Source organism: Schistocerca americana, chromosome 5, assembly GCF_021461395.2.
Source record: "Schistocerca americana isolate TAMUIC-IGC-003095 chromosome 5, iqSchAmer2.1, whole genome shotgun sequence".
NCBI classification, from domain to species: domain Eukaryota; kingdom Metazoa; phylum Arthropoda; class Insecta; order Orthoptera; family Acrididae; genus Schistocerca; species Schistocerca americana.
Window position 1 is genome coordinate 515,206,834 of NC_060123.1, and position 8,947 is coordinate 515,215,780.

Genomic DNA, 8,947 nt, shown 5'->3' on the forward strand with positions numbered 1-8,947 from the left:
CCCATGCATTCACACAAGTAAGCACATCATACACATGACCACTATCTCTGGCTATTCAGGCCAGACTGAAGCTGAAAAACATCAAACATGGGGGAAGAGAAAACACTGCCGCCTCATGGAGCATGCAGGGACTAGAGATGAGACCAACCCCTTGTCCTTGTACACTCCACAAACGCCATTTCCTATCCTCCCACTCATACCCTCCATCCCTCCCTCTTCCCCACTCCACTACAAATTGTGGGTCCTGTTTGATGCATTTCAGTTTCAGTCTGGCCTGAGCAACCAGAGATAGCACTTATGTGTATGTGAACCATGTTTGCTTGTGTGATTGTGTGTGCGTGATTTTCTTTTCTGAAAAATACTTTGGCCAGAAGCTTAATGTGCAACAGTCTTATAATTTTTTATGGTTATATCTTTGTAAACTTCTTCCCATTGCTATTGATGAAAATTTTCTGTAAATATTAACACTGCATCTTTTCTTGTGATTGTGTTAACAGTACTTTATACTTTCTGAATCGAACTGCTTTACTTGTTTTATCATTACCACTTGATTGTCATGATCTGATGCATCATTTGGCTTTACATATATTCAGAGTGACAGAAATGGATAACACTCAATTTTTGTATTTCCACCTGCTTCAGATGAAAGTAATTCAGAATGGGAAAACTGCTGAGAATGGAGAAACTGTGAAATGGCTTAAGATTCTTTGGATGCAATATAGGAAAAATCATCCTGACATGATGTTTTTCAAGTATTTCTATGAAGGTTATGACTTTCAAGTTTTTGCACACCAAGAAATAACCTGACCTACGAAATTCTTAAAATTCAGTAGCTGAAGGCAATACTCTGTGCCCAGTGTATGACAGTCCTGCCTGCATAAGTAACGAAAAGAAAAAAGATCTTATAGATTTATGTAATAAGGGTATTACACCTCCTAAGTATAGCACATTGTATCAAGAACTCAATGTTGCTAATGATTTAGAAAATGAGGAAAAGATGGATGAATCACAGGAATAGATGCAGTTTTACTATGAGCTGCTTGTGTGGCACAGTGTCAAAAGCCTTCCGGAAATCCAGAAATGTGGAATTGATCTGAAATCCCTTGTCAATAGCACCCAATACTTCATGTGCATAAAGAGTTAGTTGTGTTTCACTGGAACGATCTTTTCTAAACCCATGTTGACTGTGTGTCAATAGATCATTTTCTTCAAGGTAATTCATAATGTTCAAACACAATATATGTTCCAAAATCCTGCTCCATATCAGTGTTAATGATATGGGCCTGTAATTTAGTGTATCAGTCCTACTACCGTTCTTGAATATTTGTGTGACCTGTGCTACTTTCCAATCTTTGGGTATGGATCTTTTGTCGAGCGAACGGTTGTATATGATTGTTAAGTATGGAGCTAATGCATCAGCATACTCTGAAAGGAACCTAATTGGTATACAGTCTGGACCAGAAGATTTGCTTTTATTAAGTAATTTAAGTTGCTTCACAACTCCGAGGATATTTACTTCTACGTTACTCATGTTGGCAGCTGTTCTTGATTTGAATTCTGGAGTATTTACTTCATCTTCTTTTGTGAAGGCATTTCGGAAGGCTGTGTTTAGTAACTCTGCATTGGCAGCACTGTCTTCGATAGTATCTCCATTGCTATCATGCAGAGAAGGCATTGATTGTTTCTTGCCACTAACATGCTTCACAAACGACCAGAATCTCTTTGGATTTTCTGCCATGTTTCGAGACAAAGTTTCGTTGTGGAAACTGTAATAAGCATTGAAGTCTGCACTAAATTTCGAGCTTCTGTAAAAGATCGGCAATCTTGGGGATTTTGCATCTGTTTAAATTTGGCATGTTTGTTTAATTGTTTCTGCAACAGTGTTCTAACCTGTTTTGTGTACCAAAGAGGATGAGTTCCACGGTTTGTTAATTTATTTGGTACAAATCTCTCAATTGCTGCCAATACTATTTCTTTGAATTTAAGCCACATCTGGTCTACACCTATATTATTAATTTGGAATGAATTTAAGCCATGTCTGGTCTACACCTATATTATTAATTTGGAATGAGTGCAGATTGTCTCTCAGGAAGGCAGCAAGTGAATTTTTATCAGGTTTTTTTTTTTTTTTAATACGTATATTTTTCACTTATGTTTTGAGGATTTGGGGATTACAATATTCAGTCTCGCTACGACAACCCTGTGTTCACTAATACCTGAATTGGTTTTGATGCTCATTATTATCTCCGGATTAGTTGTTGCTAAGAGGTCAAGTGTGTTTTCACAACCGTTTACTATTCGTGTTGGCTCATGAACTAACTGCTTGAAATAATTTTCAGAGAATGCATTTAGAACAATTTCGGATGATATTTTATGCGTACCTCCGGAATTAAACATGTCTTTTCCCCAACATATTGAGGGTAAATTACAGTCACCACAAACTACTATCGTATGAGTCAGGTACGTTTTTGAAATCAAACTCAAGTTTTCTTTGAACCTTTCAGCAACTGCATCATCTGAATTGGTAGGTCGGTAAAAGGATCCAATTATTATCTTGTTCCAGTTGCCAACAATGACCTCTGCCCATACTTACTCATAGGAAGGATCTACTTCAATTTTGCGACAAGTTAAACTACTTCTAACAGCCACAAACACACCACTGCCAATCATGTTTAGCCTATCCTTTTGGAACACCGTTAGGTTCTTTGCAAAAATTTCAGCTGAACTTATATCTGGCTTTAGCCAGCTTTTAGTGCCTATAACAATTTGAGCATCAGTGCTTTATATTAGCACTTGAAGTTCTGGTACTTTCCCAACACAGCTACGACAATTTACAAATGTTTTACCAATGGTTTCTGTATCTATGTTCTTCCTGTGTTCAGTCTGCACCCTTTGTGACTGAATACCCTTCTTGTGTTTTCCTGAGACCCTCTAACCTAAAAAACCGTGCAGTCCATGTCACACAGCCCCTGCTACCCATGTAGCCACCTCCTGCATATAGTGGACACCTATTCAGCGGAACCCGAAACCCAACCACCCTTTGGCGCAAGTTGAAGAATCTGCAGCCTACACGGTCGCAGAACCATCTGAGCTTCTGATTCAGACCCTCCACTTGGTTCTGTACCAGAGGTCTGCAATCAGTCCTGTCGACTTTGCTGCAAATAGTCAGCTCTGCTTTCATCTTGCAAACAAGACTGGCAGCCAGTCGAAACCAGAGAGAATCTCTTCTGATCCAAAGTGATACACATCACTGGTATTGATGTAAGCAACCACCTGCAGCTGGCTGCATCCTGTGCTCTTCATGGCATCCGGGAGGACCCTTTCTACATCTGGAATGACTCCATCTGGTATGCACGTGGAGTGCACATTGGTTTTCTTACCTTTCTTGTCAGCCACGTCCCTAAGGGACCCCAAACGTGCCTACCATTGGAGCTCCCAACTACCAATAATCACACCCTCTGTGATTGCCGGGATCTTGCAGGCTGAGTGGTTCCCTCTGAAACAGGACAGGAGATAGCATCTGGCTCAGTGACAGTGTTAGTCACAGACAGCATCTGGAAACTGTTTGTCTGACAAACCAGGGAAGCCTTACGTGCACCCGCCTCTGAAGTCTTTCACTGTCTGCTTCGCCCTGGGGCAACCTCCCACAAGACCACAGGTGAGGGGTCAGCCGCAGTGCGAGCATTAGCTGAGTTGGCCACCAGTGAGGACCGATCGGAGGACTCAGGCGTGCTGGACGTCCGTTGGATCACCACGGCCAGTCCACAACAGTGGTGCCCATCCACTGCAGCCTCAAGCTGTGTAACCAAAGCCATCACAGCCTGAAGCTGAGAGCGAAGTGTCACCAACCGCACACAACCATTATGTCCCTGTCCATACTAAAGAGCATGGGAAACTAAAGTATGCAGATAAGTGGACTGCCGGTATGTGCTGCTCAACTCTACTGTAGACCCTGACAAAGATGCAGGAACTGTGTCTAATAATATGCAGATATTCAAAAACCTAACTACCGAAGCACTGAGGTGAAACTAAATAATTTGCTCCTGGTTAGGAACTTGAAATATGTCACAAAATTGGTTAATTTTCCGACACAAACAAAAACGCTAGAACTGTGGCTATTAGATATTAAATTTACACACAGAAACTCGAGAAACTAAACCATTAAAGCAAACAGATGATATAATAAAATTCACTCCTGGTTAAAAATTCTTAAATGTCACAAAATCAGTTACTCCCCTGTTGCTGCATCTGTCTCGGTCAGCTACTACTGCCTGACTGACTGGATGACTAACACCAACAAGCAGTCACTAGTTTTCAAAACAAGCAAACAAATGACTATCGACTTTTACTACGGAAATCTACTGTGGACCCTGACAAAAATGCACAAACTGTGTCTAGTAATATGCAGAGATTCAAAAACCTAACTACCGAAGCACTGAGGTGAAACTAAATAGTTCGCCCCTGTTTAATAACTTGTAATATGTCACAAAATTGGTTTACTTTCCGACACAAATGAAAACACAAGAACTGTGGTTATTAGATATTAAATTTACACACAGAAACTTGAGAAACTAAACTATTAAAGCACACAGATGATATAATAAAATTTGCTCCTGGTTAAAAACTCTTAAATGTCACAAAATCAGTTACTTCCCTGTTCCTGCATCTGTCTCAGTGGGCTACTGCTGCCTGACTACTGTCTAGTTTCGAACAATACCTTGTTGGTTGAAAGCTCACTTTCCGACAGTCTTTTTGTTGTGCCTATCTACGTCTCAGCATACCCGCTATATGATGAGTAACAACTATCTTTTTCAAAATATTGTTACATTCCAGCCTTGATTTTCCATTATTCAATAATATAAAAAGGAACATACAATGCCAGTAGGACTGATGTTTTCAGTACGTTAAGAATAATTTTTATTAATGAGTTACTCCATACATAAGTGTTTATATCCTGCACAATTAAATTAAGTTGAAACATTTCACTTGAATTCATGTAAATCTATTTTACATATACATCTACCTCCACATAGATACTCAGGAATCCATTGTACAGCTTGTGCAGAGGGTATCCTATATCACTACTAGTCATTTCTTCTCCTGTTCCACTCGCAAATAGAGCAAGAGAAAAATTACTATCTATATGGTCTATATGCCTTCTTATGAGCCCTAATTTCTTGTATCGTATCTTCATGGTCCATATGCACAATGTATGTTGGAGGTAGTAGAATCAGTCAGTTTCAAATGTTCTGAAATTGTACCAGCAATTATTATCAATAGTGTTATAAACTGTTTGACTTGTAAGTGAGATCACTGTTTTCTTTGTTGAGAGAGAGGTGCAGAGGCTTGGTGGGAATGTGGTGTGGAAATAGACACTCTTGGTAGAAGACTTATTTGCAAATGGACTTGATACTGTTTTGTACTACTGCTGGAGGCAGGAGTATTATATTTTGTTAGTGCTAAGTGTGGAAATACTGAAGAATATATCTACTGCAAAGTTCAGAAACTGTAATTATTGGAATAACTATTGGAAGCTACCTGAATACCAATCCTTTGATCAGTTAATATTTCTTGGTACAAGGACAATGACTCAGGAGCAACAACATGAACATGGAAGACAATGGGACCAACAACAAACAAACAAGATTGCACTAATTTAGAAATATAGAGTGATATGGGACTCAGTGCAAACTAACTACAAAATAATGGTCAACATCTGTTCATTGAACAGGCAGTACCAAAGAATCCATTACAATATTTAAGACTGTTAAGATAAGAAATGAAGAAAGAACACGGAAATAGGCAGAGATAAGTTTTTGTCACGACATAGTTTGGAACTGCTTGGTAGTGATATGTAGTGGGGCATGCACCAATTCAGAGCAGTACCTATGCTGATAACTTCTTGCTCCTGTGAGTCACACAGTCGTGCCTTGTGAAACAGTGCTGATATAGATGTTGTCATCATACCAAAATCTCTTAAACAAACAGAAAGAATACACAATGATTTCACATAGAGACTATATTTACAGTGCTCATACTATTAAACATGTAAACACTCATTGCACAACAAAACCAAACCAACATATTCAGTGATAAAATAATGCCAAACACTGCCAAAGCCTTAGTTTTATTCCACATACAAACATGCATGCACAAAGAATAGGTTTCCTTATGAACAACCTTTGGGAGGAATCACAACCAGGCCATTACACACTGCTAGTTTTGATAATACACACTATGAATTTATCCGTATGACAAAGTTTAGAATGTTATCATCCAAAATAAATATGCATGCTCTTTCTTTTACAGTTTCAATCAATTTTCCTCTTCTTCTTTTTGAAAATAGCAAACAGTTTTCTTCCATTTTGACTACTTACACTGCCTTTTGATCTTTGATTGTATTTCAATTATTTCTCCTAAAATTATGTTGAACGCCAATCATGATTGACCCACAGTGGCTTAATAAGCTATGTACATTGTTCTGTCACTCCTTCAGTGGAGTATCCTGAAAATGCTGGTAACACATGCAACATGATACTTGTCAGCTTTGTGTACTGTACATGTGACATTTCTCACTCATATTGGTTTTATCTGTAGCAGAACTGCTCTCTTTGGTTCTTCTTGCACAGCTTCTCAGTAGCGTCATCAAAAAATTAATTTCCATCTTCCTGGGACAACAGATCCTTTTCTATGGAAATAAAGGAGAGTACAGATAGATGGCTTTGTCCTAGAACATTTTTACTGAATGTCTTTCTTCTTTTCAGTGCAGAAAACAATTATTCTGCTGCTGGTGATACACTTGATATGTTTAAAATCAGTTCAGAGAGTTTGTAGAATTTTGGAAGTCAAGTATGAAGTGCTTCTTGATATGGGAAACTTTGTATTTCTGTCACAGTCTTCACTTCGACATGTAATTTAAACATGGCATGTGCTTCAGATTTTAACCTAACAATATCAAAAAACTTCCCATATACTGAGCTTAATTTTTTAAATGTCTCTTTGAGAAACACATCTGCAAAGTTTCAGAAATTCTATGAGTCAAATATTTCAATAAACTATGTCAGGCAACAATTCAGATCTGATGTTTAACTACATGTTTATAATATCTCTTATCTAAAGGTACACCCCCCATGTAATTATCCTACACAAATGTTTCTGTGCACTTTTCCTTTCTTCTCTCACTTGGAGTATCACATGCATTCAGCCTTGCGTCATATTTTCTCAAAGCCACTGTACCTCTTAGTGTGCAGCTTTTCTTTCAAATCTTCCTCTTTTTTGCTGCTAAATATTATATCTAAGGACTTTTACTGCACAATGTTAAATGTAATGTCTGTCAGTGAAAACAGTTTTTTGAACAGACACAAAAGATAAAAACTGAAAATCTTGTAAAAGCATGAGAAATCCACATTCTTCATCAATAGCAGTTTTTCCCCATACTGTGGATTTTCCTAAATGTATTAAACCTTTGACCTGCCACAGTTAGTACCGAGTAACTTGAATTACTCCATCTTGTTGATGCAAGTCTTGGAAATCTCTTCTTCACTATCACATTTAATAAGTTGGCTGTTCTTTTCAAGAAATGGGGAAAAAATGTTACAAAACCACTAAGATTAGCAAAAGAACACTACATGAACTCATCCACGATAGTGATTGTACTTAAACCAACTTCAACTTGTGGGCATAGATGTGAAAGTGGGGACAGCAGTGCACAAATATGGCACGTGGATTTACTTCTCTAATTTTTGTTTGCAAAACGTTTCAATGTCCCACCATGATTACCAATTTATTTTTGTTCAAATTCAAGGCAGTTTGTTGCCACCTTTGCTATGACCTCTCCGATCTACACGGCTAACATGATAAACCCTACAAATCTTTCATAAATCCCTTCCATGTATGTATATGTATCTGAATACAATTGATAATTGTGCAAGATTTTTGACATCTGATTTTTCGTCTAATAAAATAGCATCAAACATAACTCCTTTCATTGAGTTTACACTTTGAATTAAATCATTTTGAATGAGAGGAGACTATCCAGTGAGTACAAAGTCTGTAGATGAGTAGGTTTTCTATTTGTCATTGAACTCAGGGAACAAATTAATTAACTTCACATGATTGCCTCGACTGATGGAGTCACAGCTTTCCCCGTGTCTTCAAAATGACAAAAGGCACGTGGCTAATATCAATCTCTTAAGCATTTCACAGTTGCACTTCACTGCTTCATTGTGCTTTAAAATGCTTAAACATTTCTGTTCATATAAATGCAAATCAGTTCTACTTTTACCAAATTTTCCCACCACTATCTAAGCATGGAGATGAGATACTGATTTTTCAAGTCTTGAAATTCTAGGGTGCCAATTATTAAGGTCTGAATAATGCAATCTTTACTGTTCCAGAGAGCTGTGTCTTTCATGAGCATAAGCATGACCAAGAAAAACGTTTACACAATGTTTCACTGACACATAACCAACTTTTTTCTTGTAAATACCAAGATTAATGTTCTTATGAAATTTCTGGATTTTGGAAAAAAGAGGAAAGATTTATTGAAAACACATACTATAACATCACAATTAAATCAGTCAGTTTGCAAAACCTCTGGCTAAACTATTATGCAGCTACATTAAACATAATGCAATCAACTGCCACTAACTCAGCATGCTGAAATCAAAATAGCTTGCATTTACTCATGTTTCATGCGAGCTAGGTGCGATGTCACAGTCAAATGGCAGCTGAGACTACTGTAGTAGCTCATTTACATATTTCAAGAACTAGTTGAAGGAAGAGCCCTTGCAGGCATGGAAGCTAGTTGTCTGTTCAAAGGAAAGACTGGAGCAACTGAATCACATTCCCTGGCAGGGTTTCGACTACCTCTCATCATGCCCGGAAATGAGAAATGTCCTACCCACCATCTTTCCCACCCATCTCACAGTGGTATTCTGTCTCCTAC